Source organism: Delphinapterus leucas, chromosome 6 (genome assembly GCF_059928025.1).
Source record: "Delphinapterus leucas isolate spDelLeu-1000000601 "Yukka" chromosome 6, BTC_Dleu_Yukka2, whole genome shotgun sequence".
In the NCBI taxonomy this organism is placed as follows: Eukaryota; Metazoa; Chordata; class Mammalia; order Artiodactyla; family Monodontidae; genus Delphinapterus; species Delphinapterus leucas.
This window is the reverse complement of record NC_143134.1, coordinates 107,756,490-107,779,687: the sequence shown is the minus strand read 5'-3', so window position 1 is coordinate 107,779,687 and position 23,198 is coordinate 107,756,490.

The window sequence follows — 23,198 nt, the reverse complement described above, 5'->3', positions numbered from 1 at the left end:
CCAGCATTTTTCTGTAGTGCGTACCTCTTCACCTCGGTATCACCCTCCTTCTTCCCTCCCCTGCCATTCCTCACCACCCCCACCACATTTTGTTTTCTAGTTCAAATGGTACTGGTCTTACTCTTACAAAGCTCCTTTCTGCCAAATAGATCCCTGCGCACAGTACAGGTGTTGGTAAAGGATATTGCCCACCATCCGTCTTTCTTAATCACGCTCTGCTCCTGAAATGCCGCCATTTCTAGGGTGAAATACGGCCCCTATTTAGCCGTGTGTAACACCAGTGGGAAAGCCTGTGAAGGCAGGCCTGCTTCTCTAGACGAAGCACACACTCCAAAACAGAGGTTGGAAGATTTTCTTGGGTCTGGGCTTTGGGCGCGCTGTCACCACTTGGAGCCTGCCCAGAGACCTTTGTGTGGGGCTGCAGCTCACTCTCTGGTGCTCTTAGGGACCCAGACTAAAGGCTGAGGTATCTTTTGGGCCCCGAAGAAAGCCTGGAACTTAGGTAACTCCAACCTCCAGGCTCTAAGCAGCAGTGAGAGCAATACATTACCCAGCTCTGTGACCACGGGGCCAAGGAGAAGGGCGCTGGTCCTCAAATTACTGAATTTATCACCTACTCTTATGAAACAGTCAGTGAATGCATACCCCGGGTTCCAAGGCACATTTCTCCACTTCGCGGCCGAATGATCGTGAACAAGCCTCTTAACCTCTCTGAGTTCTCAATTTTCTCATTTACGTAAAGGGAATCAGTACAGCTGAAAGGGTTGCTCTGAGTGTTAGATGAGAAAATGCAAGCAATGCTCTTATAGAATGTAAACAATATTTAATAGTTGTTTAGTAATTGTTAGCACTTGTTACTATAAGTCAGTAAGAAGATTAATGAAGAAACGCTAACAGACAAATGAAATAGAAAAATACCAAGCAGAGAAATTTTCAGGTTTATAGATATTGTTATATTTATTGATATGATAATAAGGCTCTCACTTGAAGGTATTTTTAGCTCCTTACTGATCCTTTTTTCTCTCCAGTTTCTGTCTTTCCTGAGAATTCTCACCTATATTTTTCGTTACTTTTTTTTTTAACATCTTAATTGGAGTATAATTGCTTTAAAATGGTATGTTAGTTTCTGCTTTATAACAAAATGAATCAGTTATACATATACATATATCCCCATATCTCTTCCCTCTTGCGTCTCGCTCCCTCCCACCCTCCCTATCCCACCCCTCTAGGTGGTCACAAAACACCGAGCTGATCTCCCTGTGCTATGAGGCTACTTCCCACTAGCTATCTATTTTACATTTGGTAGTGTATATATGTCCATGCCACTCTCTCACTTTGTCCCAGCTTGCCCTTCCCCCTCCCCAAGTCCATTCTCTAGTAGGTCTGCATTTTTATTCCCGTCTTGCCCCTAGGTTCTTCATGACCATATTTTTTGTTTGTTTTTTAGATTCCATATATAGGTGTTAGCATACGGTATTTGTTTTTCTCTTTCTGACTTACTTCACTCTGTATGACAGACTCTAGGTTCATCCATATCACTATAAATGACCCAATTTTGTTCCTTTTCGTGGCTGAGTAATATTCCATTGTATATATGTGCCACATCTTCTTTATCCATTCATCTGTCAATGGACACTTAGGTTGCTTCCGTGTCCTGGCTATGATAAATAGAGCTGCAATGAACATTGTGGTACATGACTCTTTTTGAATTATAGTTTTCTCAGGGTATATGCCCAGTAGTGGGATTGCTGGGTCGTATGGTAGTTCTATTTTTAGTTTTTTAAGGAACCTCCACACTGTTCTCCATAGTGGCTGCATCAGTTTGCATTCCCACCAACAGTGCAAGAGGATTCCCTTTTCTCCACACCCTCTCCAGCACTGTTTGTTTGTAGATTTTTTGATGATGGCCATTCTGACTGGTGTGAGATGATATCTCATTGTAGTTTTGATTTGCATTTCTCTAATGATTAGTGATGTTGAGCATTCTTTCATGGGTTTGTTGGATTTCTGTATATCTTCTTTGGAGAAATGTCTATTTAGGTCTTCTGCCCATTTTTGGATTGGGTTGTTTGTTTTTTGATACTGAGCTGCATGAGCTGCTTGTAAATTTTGGAGATTAGTCCTTTGTCAGTTGCTTCATTTGCAAATATTTTCTCCCATTCTGAGAGTTGTCTTTTCGTCTTGTTTATGGTTTCCTTTGCTGTGCAAAAGCTTTTCAGTTTCATTAGGTCCCATTTGTTTATTTCTGTTTTTATTTCCATTTCTCTGGGAGGTGGGTCAAAAAGGATCTTGCTGTGATTCATGTCATAGGGTGTTCTGCCTATGTTTTCCTCTAAGAGTTTGATAGTGTCCGGCCTTACATTTAGGTCTTTAATCCATTTTGAGTTTATTTTTGTGTATGGGTGTTAGGGAGTGTTCTAATTTCATTCTTTTACATGTAGCTGTCCATTTCCCTAGCACCACTTATTGAAGAGGCTGTCTTTTCTCCACTGTATATTCTTGCTTCCTTTATCAAAGATAAGGTGACCATATGTGCGTGGGTTTATCTTTGGGCTTTCTACCCTGTTCCATATTTCTGCTTTTGTGCCAATACCATACTGTCTTGATTACTGTAGCTTTGTAGTATAGTCTGATGTCAGGGAGCCTGATTCCTCCAGGTCTGTTTTTCTTTCTCAAGATTTTCTTTACTTTTCTAAAAAGGATTTCAAGCATCCCACTAACTGAATGACCTCACATAAGACCCTCCACATTCGGATTCTGTGCTGGCATCTCTCCTTTGATCCATTTCAACACACTCCCTAAGCGACCACTATATGCCAGACTCTGGTGTATAAAAAGGAACAAGGTCCAAGGTGCATCTCCTAGAAGCTGACAGTCTATGGCGGGAAGGGGTGGTGGTGCGGGGAGGGGGGCATGGGGGAGGAATGGGCATGCAAGCAAATCATTCTTCCTGTAAGTGAAGAGGTTGTACTAGAGCAACAGTATTAAGGATGGGGCTGCCCAGACACCTGATATTGTAAGGTGGAGAGGCAACTGGGGTCCTCTGCTCACCAGAGAGAAAAGAGAGGGAAGAGTCTGGATGCATCCATGTCCTGCCCCCACCTGCTTCAATCCAAGAGAGCAGCTCTGCTTTCTTCAGTTTTCTGTACCCAGATCCCGGGAAAATTATAGCTTGAATAGAATGTTTTGCTGCTAGTTTTTTTTTTTTTTTTTTTAACATTGAACAAAAAGCTTCCTTTCGTCCCTTTGTGGGCTGACATCCCGGGATTTGCTCCCAGATGTGTCTGCTTTACACATCATTCACTTTGATCCTTATCATGTGTGTTATTGAGTTAGCTCACGTGGGCCTGGCAGGCCGTCTCCTTGTGTCGCCTGTGAGCTCTGTGGGGGCAGGGTCCCTGCAGCCTCCCCTGGTTATCCCCAGCCTCCGAGCAGAGCCAGCCATACAGGAGGTGTCCCCTGGACTTCGGCTGACATCTGAGGGTTGGCTGGTCAGTGGAGAACAGAGATCTGCTTTTTCTGTGTGCCTGTGATGGATGGGAGTGAAAAGCTGTAAAGGATGAAAGAAAGCTCTAGAGAGACAGGTTTAAGTTCAAGGGCAGATAGTATTTCCTGCATGTCTCCTCACGAGGACGTGTGATTCCTAGACCCTTAAAGCAAAACAGACTGGGCACACACTCAGTTCCACGTTCCCTTGCCCATGCCTCTGGATGCTCTGGGCATTGTGAATGGTGAGGTACCACCTCCTCTTGCAAGGAAGCTGAATTTGAGCCTCACCTTCCAGGTTGTTATGAAGGCACAGGTCTCCCCTGCTGTCCAAAAGTAGAGCATGCCTATGAAACCTTTCATAAGCTGAAATGGTGTAAAGTGGAGAAGCGATCACCTTAGGACACATGTTGCTAACGGATGCAGAGAATAAATCACAGATGCTCACAGTCACAGTTCAAAGCTCTGGCGGCTTGATGCTGAGATGCTGAGTGTAGCTCCAACATAAGGAGCTTGGTGGTGCCTGTCTCACTGCTCAGGGTGCGAGCTGCTTCTAGAAGGCTCCCTGCAAAACAAACACTGAACGCTGTTTTTGCTTTTCGCCTTTTGCAAAAATGAAAATCCTCTTCGGATTTCTTTCGATTACTGAAAGGAGGTACGAATGTGGGTCTTTCGTAAAAGCGAACTGGCGTAAAGCGAACTTTTGAAAAGCAGGGGACACCTGTATACTTGTCAGTTGAGTAGGATAAAACACATTTATTGAGTGTCTTACTTTAATGTATAACTTTCTAATGCTTCGTCTCATTATGCCCGGGTTTCCAGCTGTCCTCTTGAACGTGGGGGTGGGCAGGTCTGCTTAGGAAGACAAGGCGAGCACCTGAGTGGGAGGCCTGGCCTTGCACACCTGCACTCACGCAGAGTTCCCTTCCACACGAGAGGAGGCAGGGGCCCCCGGGAGAGGAGAAAGACTGTGTGTTGGGGTGAGTGAGGGGCCATCCAGCATTCAGGGCGCATCGCTTGCCTGGTGGATTCACGGAGGCTTCGTCTCCTTTTATATGCTGTGCACGTCTTGGTAAAGTGCTAAATGTTTTGTGCCGGCACAAACGCCCCTTTTGTGTCACTCCAGCTCCTGCTGGTGGCTCTTCGCAGCCCACAATAAGTGGTACATTTATTTCCGCTAGGACTTTTCAAAAAGGAACATGCGCTCTGCTGTACAAGAAAAATCTGTCTCTCCCACCTACCCACACCCCCTCCCCCAGAAGTGAAGCCCAAAGATTAGCTCCCTGGGTGGTCTTTTTAGTCTCCTGAAATAACCCGGACTCCGAGGAAGGAGGTGGTGTTAGGTGGCTTCCAAGGTGGGGAAGGTTTCCGAAGGCTGGGCTTGCTCCCCATTTTTTGCAAAAAGAGGGCGTAGAGGGGTCTTTAGAGGGCTGGGCGAGAGTTATCTTGGAGGACAGTGCTGGAGACGTTTGGCTTGGGCCTCGTAGTCTCACTGCAAACCCAGAGCTCTGACATTACCTCCAAATTGAGTTCTGGAGCATTTCTCTGACATCACCTCCAAATTGAGTTCTGGAGCATTTCTCTGACATTACCTCCAAATTGAGTTCTGGAGCATTTCTCTGACATCACCTCCAAATTGAGTTCTGGAGCATTTCTCTGACATTACCTCCAAATTGAGTTCTGGAGCATTTCTCTGACATCACCTCCAAATTGAGTTCTGGAGCATTTCTCTGACATTACCTCCAAATTGAGTTCTGGAGCATTTCTCTGACATTACCTCCAAATTGAGTTCTGGAGCATTTCTCTGACATTACCTCCAAATTGAGTTCTGGAGCATTTCTCTGACATCACCTCCAAATTGAGTTCTGGAGCATTTCTCTGACATTACCTCCAAATTGAGTTCTGGAGCATTTCTCTGACATTACCTCCAAATTGAGTTCTGGAGCATTTCTCTGACATTACCTCCAAATTGAGTTCTGGAGCATTTCTCTGACATCACCTCCAAATTGAGTTCTGGAGCATTTCTCTGACATTACCTCCAAATTGAGTTCTGGAGCATTTCTCTGACATCACCTCCAAATTGAGTTCTGGAGCATTTCTCTGACATTACCTCCAAATTGAGTTCTGGAGCATTTCTCTGACATTACCTCCAAATTGAGTTCTGGAGCATTTCTCTGACATTACCTCCAAATTGAGTTCTGGAGCATTTCTCTGACATTACCTCCAAATTGAGTTCTGGAGCATTTCTCTGACATCACCTCCAAATTGAGTTCTGGAGCATTTCTCTGACATTACCTCCAAATTGAGTTCTGGAGCATTTCTCTGACATTACCTCCAAATTGAGTTCTGGAGCATTTCTCTGACATCACCTCCAAATTGAGTTCTGGAGCATTTCTCTGACATCACCTCCAAATTGAGTTCTGGAGCATTTCTCTGACATCACCTCCAAATTGAGTTCTGGAGCATTTCTCTGACATCACCTCCAAATTGAGTTCTGGAGCATTTCTCTGACATTACCTCCAAATTGAGTTCTGGAGCATTTCTCTGACATTACCTCCAAATTGAGTTCTGGAGCATTTCTCTGACATTACCTCCAAATTGAGTTCTGGAGCATTTCTCTGACATTACCTCCAAATTGAGTTCTGGAGCATTTCTCTGACATTACCTCCAAATTGAGTTCTGGAGCATTTCTCTGACATTACCTCCAAATTGAGTTCTGGAGCATTTCTCTGACATTACCTCCAAATTGAGTTCTGGAGCATTTCTCTGACATCATTACCTCCAAATTGAGTTCTGGAGCATTTCTCTGACATTACCTCCAAATTGAGTTCTGGAGCATTTCTCTGACATTACCTCCAAATTGAGTTCTGGAGCATTTCTCTGACATTACCTCCAAATTGAGTTCTGGAGCATTTAGTCCCAGAAAAGCACTGGAGGACTGAAAGATGTTCATCACACGGCCTGGATCTCGAGTTTCTTTTTATAATCCTGTTTGTTATGTGAATTTTTGAAGAGATGGAAGAGGCCCAGACCTTTCTGCTGTAGAGAACGGATATAGATCCTACTCAACAGGCAGATTGATAACAGACACTCCTTAGCACTTAAACTATGCCAGACCCTGTTCTGAGTGCTTTCCACATATTAATTGGTGAAATCTCTGCAATTCCAATGCCTGGGGGAGGTGATGTCATTATTCCCATTTCACAGATGAGGAAACTGAGGCCCAGAGAGCTTAAGTAACTTGTTGGAGGTCCTACAGCTAGTAAGTGACGTAGCCAAGATGGAGGAGCAGGCAGTCTGGCCCCCCAGGATGAGGTCTCAACCACAGCATGGCCTGGACTCTTGGAGATGAACAGCCTCACCCCCTCAACCAGTGTCTGAGTAGAGTCATGCTCTCCCACCTATCACCTCTTGGTTATATCCCAGACTCTCAGGGTCCTAAGAAGAAACCATCATACGGCCACATAAGAGTACCTGCCCCTACAACATAGGAGCCTCATTCAGCCTTAACCCTTGGTGCTCCTGTGTCCTGGAGAGACACAGATTTCCCCCAGTTATTCACATCCTTGTTATGTATGCCAGGCCCTGTGGTAGACACTGGAGCTTCAGCAAAGGCACGAGAATCCCTGTGCCTGTGCTCACCTCGTGCAGGCCAAGCAGAGGGCTGGAAGGCACTCACCTTCTGGTGTGATGCTGGCCAGGATGGTAGAGGGATGGGTGCCCTGGGGCACGCAGCAGAAATCCCACCCATGGGAGGCTGATGGGGGCTTCTAGATGCAATTAATAATTAATTAATTAATTACTGAGACTCAAACAGTTAGCAGGCACTAGTGAAGCCAAAAGCAGAGGGAGGGAGGGTGGCGAACAGTGTTCCTGGCAGAGACCCGGAGGCAGGTGAGAGCCTGTCCCTTCTTGACTGTCAGCCATGCCCGTCCCCGGTGAGCACATCCACAGGGGCACCTGCCTGGTCATGCAAGCAAAGAGGCTTTCGAGACTTATTTCCTTTGGGCTCCAGACCTCTGCATGGAAGGAAAAGAATATCAAACTAGTCTTGTGACTGTCCCATACCACACCCTGATCTGAACTCTCTAACTGTGTCATCTCATTTAACCCTTCTCACAAGGAACCTGAGGCCCAGAGAGGGAATTTGTCTCCTGTCCAGGAAGAGGAAGAGGTGGGCTTGGCATGGAGGTCGGGATATTGCCAAGCCTGGGCCTCTCACACCAGTGCCCTGACATCCGACCTGCCTTTGAGGAGTGATTTCAATGCTACCAGGAAATCCCTGACTGTAGAATTCCAGTTTAGTCCTGGTGGTCTGGCTGAGGCAACACCGTTCTCCTGATCAGTTATTTTGTGCATTAACCTGTATATAACTGGGCAAGGTTCAGTGCGGGTGATTCAGCCATTCTATGCAAGTCAGCTGGAGTGGTTCACCTAGGGCGAGAGGAGCTCCACTTTCAAGATGGCATTCAAGTTGGTGCTCGCTGCCAGCTGGGAGCTCAGATGGGGCTGCAGGTTGAGGGACCCAGTAACTTCAACTGGGCCTCTCCATGGACTGCTTGGGTTCCCACACAGTATGGTGGTCGAGTTCCAAGAGAGCAAGGTGCATGAAATGGCATTTTATGACCTAACCCTGGATGTCACAGAGCATCATTTCTACTGTACTTTATTGGTTGACGCAGTCGTACACATCAAGCCAGTTTCAAGGAAAAGAGACAGAGAGCCTAGCATTCAATGAAAAGAGTGCCAAGGTCACCTTGGAAGAAGTGCGTGTGGGATGGGAGATAGTGTTGTGGCTATCTTTGGAAAATACAATCTATCACAAATATTTACTATTTACTAGGCACCACTCTAGATGCTAAGTATACTCCAGAAAAGAAAACAAAGACCCCTGCCATCCCGGACCTTATATTCAAGCAGAGAGGGGTCGGGGGGTGGGGGGAGACAGACAATAACATGACAAATAAATAAAGCATGTAGTAAGTTAGAGGTGATAAGTGCTGTTTAAAAAAGAGCAGGATAAGGGGGTCTGGAGTGTGGGGTGAGAGTAGCAATTTTTTTTTGTATAGCAAATTCTTATTAGTTACCTATTTTATACATGTAAGTGTATATATGTCAATCCCAATCTCCCAATTCATCCCACCACCATCACCACCCCACCCCCCTTGGTGTCCATACATTTGTTCTCTACATCTGTGTCTCTATTTCTGCCTTGCAAACCGGTTCATCTGTACCATTTTTCTAAATTCCATTTATATGCGTTAATACATGATACTTGTTTTTTTCTTTCTGATTTACATCACTCTGTATGACAGACCCTAGGTTCATCCACATCACTGTAAATGACCCAATTTCGTTCATTTTTATGGCTCAGTAATATTCCATTGTATATATGTGCCATGTGTTCTTTATCCATTCATCTGTCAGTGGGCTTTAGGTTGCTTCCATGATGTGGCTATTGTAAATAGTGCTGCAGTGAACATTGGGGTGCATGTGTCTTTTTGAATTATAGTTTTCTCTGGGTATATGCCCAGTAGTGGGATTGCTGGGTCATATGGTGAGAGAGTAGCAATTTTAAATAACATAATCAGAGAGGTTTTCCCAAGAATATGTCATTTGAACAATAAATTGAAATGAGAAGAGAGAATGAGTGTGTATATATCTGGGGAAAGAACATTCCCAGAAGAAGGAACTACCAGTGCAAAGGCCCCGAGGCACAGAATGCCTGGGGTATTTGAAGAATGATGAGATCAGTGTTCCTGCGTAGGAAGTGAGAAGAGCTGTAAGAGGGGATGTGAAAGGAGCAGTAGGTGGCCAGGTCACAGAAGAACTTTAGCTTTTACTCTGAAAGAAATGGAAAGCTATTGGAGGATCCTGAAAAAAAGAGAAACATGATCTAACCAAATTTTCAAAGGGAACACTGTGGCTGCTTTGTTGAGAACAGACCGTAGGTGAGGGAGGTCGGAGGTGAGGAGGACAGGTAGAAGGCTACTGCAGTAATCCAGGTGAGAGGTGATGGTGGCCTGGGCCGGGTTTAGATTCAGGAAGCATTTTGAAGTTCGTATCTCCTTAAAGAGTGAAAGGGGCTCTTCCGCCGTGGCGTTGCGCGGAGGCGGAGGCTGGGGTGCACTCAAGGTTCAGCTCCACCCGTAACCCACCGCCCTGGCCGAGGAAGGCATTGCTGCCGGAGGTGTAATGGGCGTTAATACTGCGCTGCAAGAGGTGCTGAAGACCGCCGTCATCCACGACGGCCTAGCGCGTGGAATTCGGGAAGCTGCCAGAGCCTTAGACAAGCGCCAAGCGCATCTCTGTGTGCTTGCATCCAACTGCGATGAGCCTATATGTGTCAAGCTGGTGGAGGCCCTTTGTGCCGAGCACCAAATCCACCTGATTAAGATTGATGACCGCAAGAAACTAGGGGAATGGGTAGGCCTCTGTAAAAGTGACAGGGGGGGCTTCCCTGGTGGCGCAGTGGTTGAGAGTCCGCCTGCCGATGCAGGGGACACGGGTTCGTGCCCCGGTCCGGGAGGATCCCACATGCCGCGGAGCGGCTGGGCCCGTGAGCCATGGCCGCTGGGCCTGCGCGTCCGGAGCCTGTGCTCTGCAACGTTAGAGGCCACAACAGTGAGAGGCCCGCGTACCGCAAAAAAAAAAAAAAAAAAATGACAGAGGGGGAGACCCCATCAAGTGGTTGGTTGCAGTTGCGTGGTGGTTATGGCAAAGAGGCTCAGGCCAAGGATGTCACTGAGGGGCACTTCCAGTGCAAGAAATGATCAAATAAAAAAACTGGGCTCTTGTTCCTCAAAAAAAAAAAAAAAGAGAGAGAGAGAGAAAGGTAGGTGTCAAGCACGATTCCATTGCACACCCTTATCTGTCCTGTGACATTGGCTAGTCTTTGCAGAGGGAAGAAGGTGGGCTTCTTGTCTTGGCTCACCCTGAGCCCCCTTTCTTGAGAAACGATTCTTATTCTTTCAGATAATTTCATTGGACTCTTTTTTGTTCCCCGCAACTTGTACTTTAAGCAGTTGGGTGCGGTGTCCTACCCACTTCCTGGGGAATGGTAGCCCTATACAATGCTCTGGGACTGTGGTTTCTGTGGTGTATCAATGGGGAAAAGGCCGCCTTTATTTTTTTCCCCTTCTGAATATTTACAACGTGCACTTCCTCTGAAAAGTCCTGAAGTAAAGACCTTGTTTAACTTAGTTCAGCACATCATTTCTCAAATATATTTGACTCCAGGAACTTTTTCCATTAGCATACTTCCTCGGAACGATTTGGGAAAGGCTGATCTTATTTCAGTGACCTTCCTCCAAGGAGGAGATCATCAAAGCAGCCAGGTCTCAGTTATCTGCGTGACTTGGAGCTGCCTGTCCCAAACCAGTTTGCCAGGCTGCTCTGGCCTTTCTGGCCTCCTGCCTGCAGTCTCCTCACCTTTGAGGTCCTGCAGAGGCTGCGCTTTGCTGGGACAGTGCTGCCCCATCCACATCGCTGTCTGCAGTGAGATGTCCTGTGCAGGAACGCTTAAGAGTCAGCACCCCGAGGTTGTCCCTGACTCTCCCATTTGTTCCTACAATCATTTATGGGCACTTATTCTATGATGCTGAGCTGTTGGAAGATGCAGAGATGGATCCAAGCTGGCTCTTGCTCTCAAGGTGATTCAGGTACATCAGTAGCAGTCATGTAAGGGGAGCTAAAGTAAGAATTGCTATAGGAATAATGCAGCTTTAAGCACACACGCACGCGCGCGCGCACACACACACACACAATATCAGTAACCAAAAGAGGGTTTGGGATTCAGAACTTGCAAATTATAGCCACTACGTTTGACCTTGGACACATTTTTTCACACTTCTATCGTGGTGTTCAAGAAATCCATAAGAAAAATCTTCATTTGATGTAGTAAATAGTTTTACCGCCTGGCCAGCCAGGAACTCGCCTAAGGCAAAGAAACCCTAAAGAATAGAGCCGGACTGCTGGTTCCCTCAGAGTGTGTAATAAATGTACTGTCCCCTCCCACTTGCTTCCTGTGGAGCCTCAGAACCTAAAGGAGGTGTGGGTGGAGGGGAGAAGAGGAAGGAGAGACGTGGTAGAGGGAGGAGGGGGCAGGCAAGGAATGCTTAGGCTGGTGGTGAGAGACTTTTCCTACTGGAGACTCACCCTTGGGACTTTGTGATGGAAACTATTCTAGAAACTGCTGGAGGCTCCTACCCTCCCCAGCTGGAGTAGCCTTAAGGGGTTGCACTGGTGGCGAGATGTCCCATCCTCTTCCTCAATCATCTTGTAGGATTAGCTAGTATGAGTGGTGAGTCTCCTGCCTTAAAGAAAGGATCATTTCACAGGGCTCTATTTTTTTTCTCCGATTGTGTTTAAACTTTCTGTTTCTGAGGATTAAGCCCAAGGAATACAGCTCAGGAAAATCTCTGAAGATGAGTTCTCTCTCTATAAATCAATAACAAGAAAACCGTAGACCCTCAGAAGCCAAGAACATGATAAGGGAGAGAGGTGTCCAAAAGCAGAGCCCCTAGAAAATGGCGACCCCCACCCCTCCCTGTTAACATCCTTCCACACTCACTGAGCCTTGGTTTCTTCATCCATAAAATGGGAATATGGATGCTTAGTTCTCAGGGTTGCCCTGAGGATTAGATGAAAACCCAGCATGGTCCCTGGTAATTAATGTTGCTCTGTAAATGGTAGTTGTCAGCATCATGGTCATTGTTGTGGAGGGAGGAGGTATCCATGAAGACTACATGGGGAAAATGACATCAAGAAAAATAGGATGTAGACATGTGAACATTGTGGGAAAAGATGGAATTCCAGGCGGAGGACTAGCCTAGTAGCAGCACAAGGTCCTGAAAGCTTAAGGCACTCTTACAGAAGATGCTCCCCTGCGCTGACAGCTTCGCCTGTGTGGACTTAACCCCGGCAGTTCTAACTCAGGGTCATTGAATGACACTTTGACTTTGATCCCACTGCTGGTGTTGTCCTTGTGAAGTGGCCCCTCTTTAATACTCATTGATACCCACAAAGCAAGGTAAAGGACGTGTTCCAGTTCAGCTGAAACCTTGCTCGGTTAAAACCCTGACTGACACTATGACAATTAGAAAAACTTTAAAAAAACTCATTAATTCTGAATCCATTAAATCAGTTTCCTGACTCCATGAAGACTAGGAAGGGACTTCACCTTTTAATTCATTAAAGGAGTGATTTTTTTTTAAAGTGTAAGAAACAGCAAGAAAATGCATGTCCTGTTTTCCAGGGCGCAGGAAACAAATAATACGTGAAAGTAAATTATGCCCCAGACAGGAGACACTATTGACTACTTTTTGGCGCTCAGCTTTGCAAAGTCCATTTTCCAACTGGGGAGTCAGAGACACTCAGCAGAGAGGTTATCTGCTAGGATTACTAGGTCTGATTCCATTTTCCAAACTCTTTCCACGTTATCATGTTGTCTTCTGTGATAACCAGACTGTGTACTAGACATTTCTCATTTCTAGAGTTGACTGTAAAATGCATGATTCGATTCTGCTTTTGTCAATTAGAACAGTATCACTAAAGCTAAAACCACCCTGACTGTCCCACCCACATTCACCATTGCTAGTCCCATCCTTTCTTTATTTCTGAGTTTCTCTCCTCAAAATTAGCCACTCGTGTAAATGCGGTTTTAATCTTTCCAACATAACTTTAAATGAGTTTGTTGTCGCTTTTCGGTCCTTTAAAAATACTTTTCCATATATGTCACCTACCCAAAGGAAAGCTCTGATGTGTGCATGTTTTCTTAAATGGTGTCATGCTATATATAACATTCTGCATCTTGCTTTTTCCCTCAGAAATATTTTTTGAGCTCTACCCATGTTGACACATATAGAGTCAGTCCATTCCTTTTAACTGCAGGAGAACATTCCAGCACATGAATATACCATTTTTATTCCACAGTGCCCTGACTGAAGGTTATTCAGGTTGTTTCCAATGCTTTGCTGTTACAAACAGTGCCTCGGGGATCACCTTGTACACCTGTATCTATGTGTGTTATGTTTGCACCCTTGAAAAGCTGACACTTAAAAGCTAACAAGTGGAATGCTCGTTATAGATCATGTTTATCTGTGTGAGAAGCAGTTTCCTGAAGGGCCTCTGATCCTGGGATCTGGGTTGACCATCTGGTTTACAGAGTTACTGACACTCAGTCTTGGGGGGAATGTAAAGATTCAGACCTCTCCTTTTAAAGTTAGATTCTGATGCCCAGAGGGACGAAGGGACTTGACCGTGGTCGCAGTACCCAGAGCTCCTTCTTGCATGCGCTCGGCGAGCTTTACTGTTTACCTGTGTCCTTCCCATCTCCTCTTGGCTCTCGGCAGCGGTCACCTACATCTTCAGGTATGCGCTACACCTGACTCTCTCTGCCTTCGGGCTTTAGAAGAAACTTGGGAGGGGGCAGTGGTAGGAGTAATACCCTCAAAAAATTGCGCAACCCTCAACAAATGACAGACAGGAAGCTGGCGGAAAAGTACCCCAGGTTCCTTGCCCCTTGGTGGAAAGATTCTAGGTGCATCCTACCCAGCCTCTGACAGACTCCAGCAAGACTGCAACCATTTCCCATATGGTGACCCACTTATTAACACACCCTTGTTAGCTTTCCTCCCTCCCTTGTCTCTCTCACTTCCCAGCCCCTCACCTGCTTCCTGGGATCACCTCCCAAATCAACTACCTGCACCCAAATCCTTGTCTCAAGGTCTGCTCTTCACGGAACTCAAAGACTGCATCTGTATGCCAGGGTCTGTGCCAGGCAGAAGGGGATACAAGAAATGAATAATATATGATTCGCTGCTCTTAATGAGTCACAAGCCAGTGACCCAGGTCTTCTGACTCTCAGTGCAGTGCTCTTTGTGCTGTGCATATCTGTGCATTTTAATTCAATGGCATTCTTTAAAAAAAAAAAGCAACCAGTCTTCCCAGCAATCAGTCTGACTAAATGAAGTTTTATTGTAATAAGTTAATTCCACTGCTTTTTTTTTTTTTGATAGTAAAGACCTGACTAAAATATTAATCCTTAAACTCAGACCTTCACTGGATACCAAGCAGTTTCCCCGACACGCTATTGCCATCTCCATTTTTCTGATATATATGTTTCTCCTCCCTCTGTTCTTAGAAAATGTTGATGTTCAGTTCACCCTGATCAGTGTTTAGCTCTTCTGGTCAATTTATCTTATTTATTGACCTGAGCAGAAAATCAATGTAGTCTTTATTTGCCGTCCTGTTTAATTCGGGAGAATTGGATTCTGTGGAAACTGTGCCCAAACTACTAGAACCTTGATAGGGTACCATCTACTCCAGAGAGCCTTCCAGGGTCCAGCCTTAACTGACCTCCTCTCCTACCCCCTCCCTGTTTCCACTCCCACCCCTTTAAAAACAGAGACAGTCAAGACCAGATTTGCGTGCTTAGTAAGTACAAATGGATGTAAAGTTTGCTTTCAGAACGGACTGGGTCTCCGAGATCTCTGCCCAAAGACTCCCTTCTCGCGGGGCCGCTTTCATAAATGCACAGGAAGGCAAAATGCCTTTGCCATAAATAAATAACGTGACCAAGAACACTTCTGAAAAGCTGGTTTCTTTCACATTCTAACAACTGCTGGGGAGCCTCAGGTCCAAAACTGCTGCAGGAGTCTTCGTTTCAAACAGACCTCGAATCCTAACCCCAGCTCCTCCCTGATTAACTGAGACTTTGGGCAAATTACCTTCCCCCTCTGAACTTCTGTTTGCTCCCTGTAAAAGGAGGCATCGAGGATATTGTTGTCAGAGTAACAAAAAATACCCCCTGACACTCACATCAGGGCACTGGACTCCTACTGGGGTTTTTTTTGGTTTTGTTTTTGTTTTTTTTTGCGGTACGCGGGCCTCTCACTGCTGTGGCCTCTCCCGTTGCAGAGCACAGGCTCCGGACGCTCAGGCCCAGCAGCCATGGCTCACGGGCCCAGCCGCTCCGCGGCATGTGGGATCCTCCCGGACCGGGGCACGAACCCGCGTCCCGTGCATCGACAGGCGGACTCTCAACCACTGCGCCACCAGGGAAGCCCTGGGCTCCTATTGTTATGTGCTTGCTGCCATTTGGCTTTTTTTCCTTTTTTTAATTGAAATGGAGTCATTGTATTTTTAAAAAGAACTTATATTTCTTTTGGTCACCTTCAAATATCAGTGATCATTCAACACATGTCCCTACTTACCATTTTCTTTTGAAAACCAAGAGTAAAGCCCAATTTAGCCCCAAATCCTGGGCAGAAAGGGGGCCCACGTGTTTTCTTTCTAGAAACTGGCAGGTAAATGTCTGTCTTGGCATTGGGATCCCCCTTTAGCCTGTGTCTGAGCAGAGCCTGCATGGAAGAGGCTTTTGGTCAGTATCTGACTGAAGTAAGGAAGTAGGGATGGCTGGTTGTTGCTGCCCTGGAGTGAAAAGTATGAATTTCTGGAAAACAATGAACAATTGCAATATTTGGGACACATTATACTTAAAAAAAAAAAAAAAAGCTGTTTATTTGAAATTCAAATTTACCTGATGTCCTGAATGTTTATTTGCTAAATCTGGCACCCCTAATATGAGGTGGTCATCCAATGACATTGAGCTGGTGACATTTGAGCCAAGAGGCTGTCTGGGGAAAGAGCATTTGTGCTTGGATCAAGGATCGCACGATAACAATTGTAGCTCTCTCTAGGCAGCAGGATTAACGGATTTGTTTTTCTTTTTACTTTTCAGTGTTTTCTAAACATCTTAAAACAGCAATGTATGACTTTTCTAATTAAAAAAAAAAAAAAATTGAGGGCTTCCCTGGTGGTGCAGTGGTTGAGTCCGCCTGCCGATGCAGGGGACACGGGTTTGTGCCCCAGTCCCGGAAGATCCCACATGCCGCGGAGCAGCTGGGCCCGTGAGCCAAGGCTGCTGAGCCTGCGCGTCCGGAGCCTGTGCTCCGCAATGGGAGAAGCCACAACAGTGAGAGGCCCGCATACCGCAAAAAAAAAAGAAAAAGAAAAAAAAATTTTGGTTGAAAGTCAGTGAGCTGGATAGGGTATAGCCTGGCCTGACCAGGATTGACATATAGCTTTATCCATCTTCTCTCCTTTGCTTCCTGCAGACCAGGCCCTCAGTCACCCCACCCAGTTTAACCAGCCCCCTCCCCTTTGCCTCTTTAACAAACCGTCTACCCTCCGACCACGTAACCGACCGTAAATGTCTGTATATGAGGGCAGCACCTACTCCACAAATTCACCCGACAAAGGAGGCTGTCACCTTGAGTATGGCTTTCTCACACATAAAGGGTATTTTTGCAACTAATTTCTTTTAAACAACAATGGCTTAGGGGAAGATACGTTAGACTAGATCAGGAATTATAGGTGAAGAGTTGGAATAAAGTAGTTTTGTTCAAAAAGAGTAGGCAAGAGCAGTAATTCTAAATGTATTATTATGTGCAATAGGAGATTTTAAACAGGTAGGGGTATTACTAAAGTAATACATGAAATACTCTAGATATGTGACTGGTTCATTTACAGTTCTAAGTCAAGTTTATATTTTCAGGCAAATCAAATAACTCTTCTCAGGAAGGTGGTGGTGAATTTCCTTATATTCAGTAATACGTGGGGAGGGGCTTGCTAGACACTGAATACTGCAGACTTTTCCATCTTAGCTGTTACAGTAAATAACAGCTAAGGGACTTCTAGTGGTTAAGGCTAGGCGCTCCCACTACGGGAGGCACGGCTTCCATCACTGGCCTGGGAACTAAGATCCTAGTTTTTTGCCACATGGTGCAAAAACAAAAAATAACAGCTAACATGTCTTGAATACTTACTTTGTGACCAGTTCTAAATGCTTTGTCTGTGTTAATGCATTTTATGCTTAGAGCAACCCCATGTCCAAGGTGATATTGTTACTTCTGTTTCACAGTTAAGATCTTAGGCAGTCTGGTTCCAGAGCCTGTATTTATATATATATATATATATATATATATAAAATATCAAACATATATAAAAGTAGCTGGAGTAACCTCACCTTATAGCTCAGAGCCCAGCTGTCAATCAAGTGGTACCATATTGCTCATCCCAGCCTGCATTCAAATTCTAGATCCTCCACTTCCTTGCTGTGGAGCACTGTGCCTGTCCCCAGGCCTCGCTATGCCTCAGTTTCCTCATCTATAAAAGGGAGGGTAAGGAACACAGGTGCTGTTTCATGGGTTTGGGGTAAGATAGCACATTTTGCCCCGCTCCCTTTTTGACACATAGGAGACATAGCATTATGGGATTCATGTTCATTTCCTGACTCTAACAGAAGCAGCCAGAGGACCAGGCTGACTGAATACCACTGACCACTGAACAGTAGGTACTCAGTAAATGTCTGTCAGGGAGAGTGAAATTTCTTGTCTCAGCCCCAAAGCTCCACCGCATATGGCTCCTTGTCTTTAAGCAGAGAAATTTTCCTTCCCAAGTTAATAGTTAGAACTACTCGGAACCTTTTCAAAATCGAACAGTCTTTAAGAGAAATTGTATACTAATGCAAATATCAAGGTACCTCTGGCTACTGTTAGCAAAATAAACTGAGCAGTGAATACAAATACAGTAGATGCAGCAACACCAGTCGTGTGGATTCTCGGAACTTTGCTTTGATGACTGGAGCCTACAGAATTGTTTCTAGAGAGAGTGGAATTGCTTTGTGTATCTGAAGGCTAGCAGAGAGCTGAGTTCTTCCTAGGCTAACCTCAAGGCCACTGGCACCAAATGGAATTTTGGGCCAGGCAGAGAGGTAAAATCACTAATAAGATTAAGAGAAATTGTCTTTCTTTGAGCAGCTGCGTCAGGCAGAACTAGGTTGATCTCATACCTCTGCCACTACCAGCTGGGAAAAGGTCACTTCCCTTCTTGGAGACATGATTTGCTTGCCTGTAAAATGGAGATAGCAGTCATGGGGCTGATTCATTATGAGACTTAATGAGATAATATTACAAGTGTGTCTCCCCTCTTTAAACATGCTCTTGTCTTCTTTAGCAACAGCGCCATTCACGGTGTATCCACATTTTTCACGCAAGAAAACTGAAGCTCAGAGAGGTTAAGTACCCTACTCAGAGTCACACAGCTTTTACAGGGGACTTAATTTCAAGGTCTGCATGCCAACGAATGATTTTGTAACTAAATGCTTGGGTATCATTTATTTAAAGGTGGGGGGTGGGTGGGAGGGGAAGCAATAAATGAAATCTTCTTCAGTTCTGTGCACTGAGCCCGGGGAATTGGGCCCCCTTGATTATATAATACAGAAATGGGAAGATTTCCTTTAATTACCATGTTGAGCTATTGCTAGCAATTTGAAATGTTTATGTGTGTCCCAGGCAGCCAGTCATCTGGGTGGCAGGTGCAGTTAGAAACATGGCATAAGAAGGGAGTTTATTTATAAAGGGCCTGATGAATCCCTAAAATGAACTTGTCAGTCAGCCCAAGAAATGTAACTGTGAAGGAACAGGAAATTAATGACTGTCCCCCTTGGCATAGACAGGCACTCTGCTATCAGGGCTATGATTTGCTGGCTGTCAGCACATTTCTCTCTCCCCCAGCCTAGTTGCTAGTTATTTCTGTCAATAGAAACTCAGAAATGTTGATCAATAAGCTTAGCATTTGCTGGTTGAAATGAGCTTCAGCATTGCCTGGAAAAGAAGGAAAGAATTGTATTCCTTTCTCTCCCTCCTCCCTCCCTCCCTCCCTCCCTCCTCCCTCCCTCCTTCCTCCCTCCCTCCCTTCCTCCCTCTCTTCCTCCCTCTCTTCCTCTCTCCCTTTCTCTCTTCTGTAGATGTTTTTTACACCAACCGCATCAGAGCCTGTGTTAATCTCTGAGGTTATACAAGTATTGGGTGGGCCGAAATGTTCGCTTGGGTTTTTCTGTAAGAAGTTATGGAAAAACCCAAATGGACTTTTTGGCCAACCCAATCAATGAGAAGAATGAACACTGTGAGTAAACATCATACTCATGTGTCCCTCAAGGTGCCCCAGGAGGGATGCATCCGGGATCCAGGAGGGTAGACAGGCAGTGGACAGCAGTTCAGCCCAAGTGGCACGGTGGAGGGAGGGCTCTTGGATTCCAGGAGGCGAAGAGTGCGCTGGGCTCCGGAATGTGAATAGGAGTCCACCAGACAGCAAATGAGAGGACGGTTATATCCGCATATTCAGAGATACAGTGGTGAGAAATGGCACGCCGCTGCTCCCTCATGCTTACTTCTGCCTCCTCTTTTTTTTTTTTCTTTTGCTGCTCCCTTCTCCTCAAGAATGAGCCTCTGGTGAATTGTAACACTGTCGCTTTGGGGGCAAGAGACATAAAAATACGAATGCTGTGCTATTCATATAGTATAATATAATGCAATGTAATATATATTAGTTCATGTCAAGTGATGATAATTTATGAAGTATTTACACTGTGCCAATAGAACCATCAGAAGGTCCCCAAGGGCAAGAAGTAGTGGCTGTCTCCATCTACGCTGCTGTATCTAGCAGCCTACACATAATAGGCATGCAATGAATACGTTACTTTTAGAATGAGTGTCACATCATTTGCCCATGCTACCTCTGATCTCATGATACACCAAGATGAATAAGATGAATAATATACACTATACACGGAGAAGTCAGAGTTATGCTTTTAAACTGTAAATCAGGTCATCATACTCCCTGTACAAAATCCTCCAGCACCTTTGCTTCGTACCCATAGTTGAACCCAAAGCCCCTGCTGTCACCTCCAAGATCCACTGGCCCCTACTGCTCCTTTCAGGGCCAACCCCACCCCTGCCTCTGGGCCTTTGCACCTGCTGTTTCCTCCCGTTGGGACATGCTTTCCCCAGCCCTGTTCTCTCCAGCACTTCCTCCCTGCTTCTGTTCAAAGGTCATCTCCTCGAGCCTTGGAGGTCCTTGGTCTCCCCACACCAGGAATCTCGATCTCGGCCTTTGCCTTCTTTTCCGACCTTCACTCACCACTCTGACTTTATACTATGCATTTATGTGTTTGTTTATGCCAGTCTCCCCTGAAACATGGCTGGCTCTCAATGATCCCTTATTGAATGTGTCATATAAATTTCTTTTTACATATTTCCGAATTTCATCTACTCAGCAACCCTATGAAATAGGCATTGCTGTCCCCACGTTCAGAGAAGGAATTTAGAACGTAATTAACAATAACACTAACAGCAGTAATTCCTTGAGCACTTGTTCTGTACCAGATGCCGTGCTCGTCTCTCTGCATTCATTACCCCACGGATTATCTCCATGACCCCACAAGACTTCCCTGGCATCTTAGTAAACCAACACACCACCCCTCAGCCCACCGCCAACACTCCCTAGCCTCGTTCTGTCACAGTCACTGTCCAACACTTCAGCCATTTAACTCTTTAATCCTTTTTAATTTGTTTGAAGGTTCTCTTCCTAGTAGAATATAAATACCATGAGGGAAGGGTCTCTTTTTTTATACACCGCAGTCTTTACTATATGTAGAATGATGCCCAACATTTGATATTTCTAAAAGAGCAAAATCTTTCCTCCACCAAAAAAGAAAACACGATTTGCAGAAGAAGCCAGTTCCTTCACATGCTTGTACACCGTCTGCACTTGAGTGCTTCGCGGACCCTGGGACTCGCCCGTAAGCACGGTCTCCACCTCCTTCCTCCCCCGCACTCTGTCTTTTCTATCCACCCAGCCCATCAGGCCAAACAGTGGCCTTGTCTAGAACAAGACAGGCAACGCGGGCCTGTGGGTGGTAATTGCATCTTCCCCTGTGCTGTACGTCTCTCTGTCAGCCAGTCTGTGGCTCTTTACTGCCTGATGTAGGTCCACCCAGATCCTTAAGAAGCAGAGACAAGGGGATAAATCCAGAAGGGAGCAGCCCACGGCTCCCCCACACTCCCTGATCAGTACCACCGAGAGCCTCCCCATCCTTTTGACATAAAGAACCAATTTTCCTGCATATATCTAAATTGGTAGTACATTCTAGTTAGTAGACATTCAATAGATATTTGCTGAATGAATGAATGAATGAATGAACATGCTACCAAATGAATGAGCAAATTATCCTGAGGCTCGGGAAAAGGAAAGTGCCTGTCCAGGATCTTTCACCTGAGCAGCAGAGCAGAGGACTTGAACCTACTCTCCTGGGTTCCAGGCTCAGTGGCTTCCTCTGTACTTCACGGCCTTCTAGGTCCCCAGGCTCAGGCCCCGGATTCATAAGAAACAGGGCCTCTAGATAAAGCCTGCCTGACTGGGTGTGAGACTGAATTTAGAAGCAACTCTATTACCATTGGTCTCAAGGTGCCTTCTCTGCTTTTCCTCCTTCCCTCCTCCTCTGCGCTCTTCCAGATGGCGGCAGGGCTGTGATTGAGGCCTCCCTTCCCCTGTCTTCTGCCCTCTGCTGGTCTCTCTCATAAGGCACAAGACAGACATCCCTCCTGGTCGCGACTGCCTGAAGCTCAGTTGTCCTCTCTCAATGCCCTTCTCCAAAAGCCCTGAATCTTCGTCTGGATCTTCTGTTGCCAAAACTCAAGACACACTGAACCAGACTTAGAAGCTCTGAACTGAAGTGTTCCTTAATTATTTGTAGACACATCTCTATTTATGTCATTCCCCTGTTCAGAAACTTAGAATGGCCGGCCATTGCTTGTGACAACAGTCAGCAAACCCAAGTAGACCTGCCACAGAGGGGCACCTTGAAGAACTTCCAAAGGTGCATGATCATGGGTAGTTTACAAGCAATTGATTTCCACATCCTCAGCCTTCATGACATTCTGCTTAAGATTCAGACTCCCAAGAGTGAGCCTCTGCTTGGCCTAGTTATCAATCCCCTCCCTCACCTGTATGCCAGAATAATCTACAAGGCTCTACCCATGGTGTATGTGTGTTTGGGGGAGTGATGTACATTTCTACAACGCTAAGGGGGTGCTTTTACCAGAAGGGGGCATAGATATTGTATGAACAAATCTAAGGGCTGTCTACTGCATAGTTTCACCCCTATTATCACACATCCAACCCAGTGAAATACCACAGCCTCCGTGAAGTGTCTCTTTTTGTTCATTATGCATGCATGTGCATTTGTGTATATGTAACGTTTTCTTGATTTTTGGGGGAAAAATAATATCATAAAGGTTTTCCATATCATTAGCTATACCTAGAAAGCATAATTTTAAATTTTCGCATAACTTATTATATGAATGGATCGTATTGTCACTGTTAGATATTTAGATCGTCCCCACTTTTAACCCCATTATGAATGATACCACGATGAACATCTTTGAACATATCTCTTTATCTGGTGGCTCTTTTTTCCTTTACAATGTACTACTATAATCACTAGGCCAAACTGTATGAACACTTCAGAAGTTTGGTAGATTTTGCCAAATCGCTTTCCATAAATGTTGGCGATTTATACCAGCACAAGTAGAATAGGAAGAATATCATTTCACTCTACCCTCGTCAGCACTGAGAATCATCATTGGACAAAAATATTTGCCAACTTGATTGGTGAGAACTGCTACATTCTTGTCAATGCCTTTTGCATTACCACCCATGGTGCAAAAGCTCAACTCTAATGACCTATTTTCAGTCCATAATATTTCTCTTCCTCTTCCTCCTCTTCTTTCCTCCTCTTCCTCTTTCTCCAGTTCTCACTTATTTTTTAAAATAAAATATCTCCTTATTTTTGAATAAGCATATACATG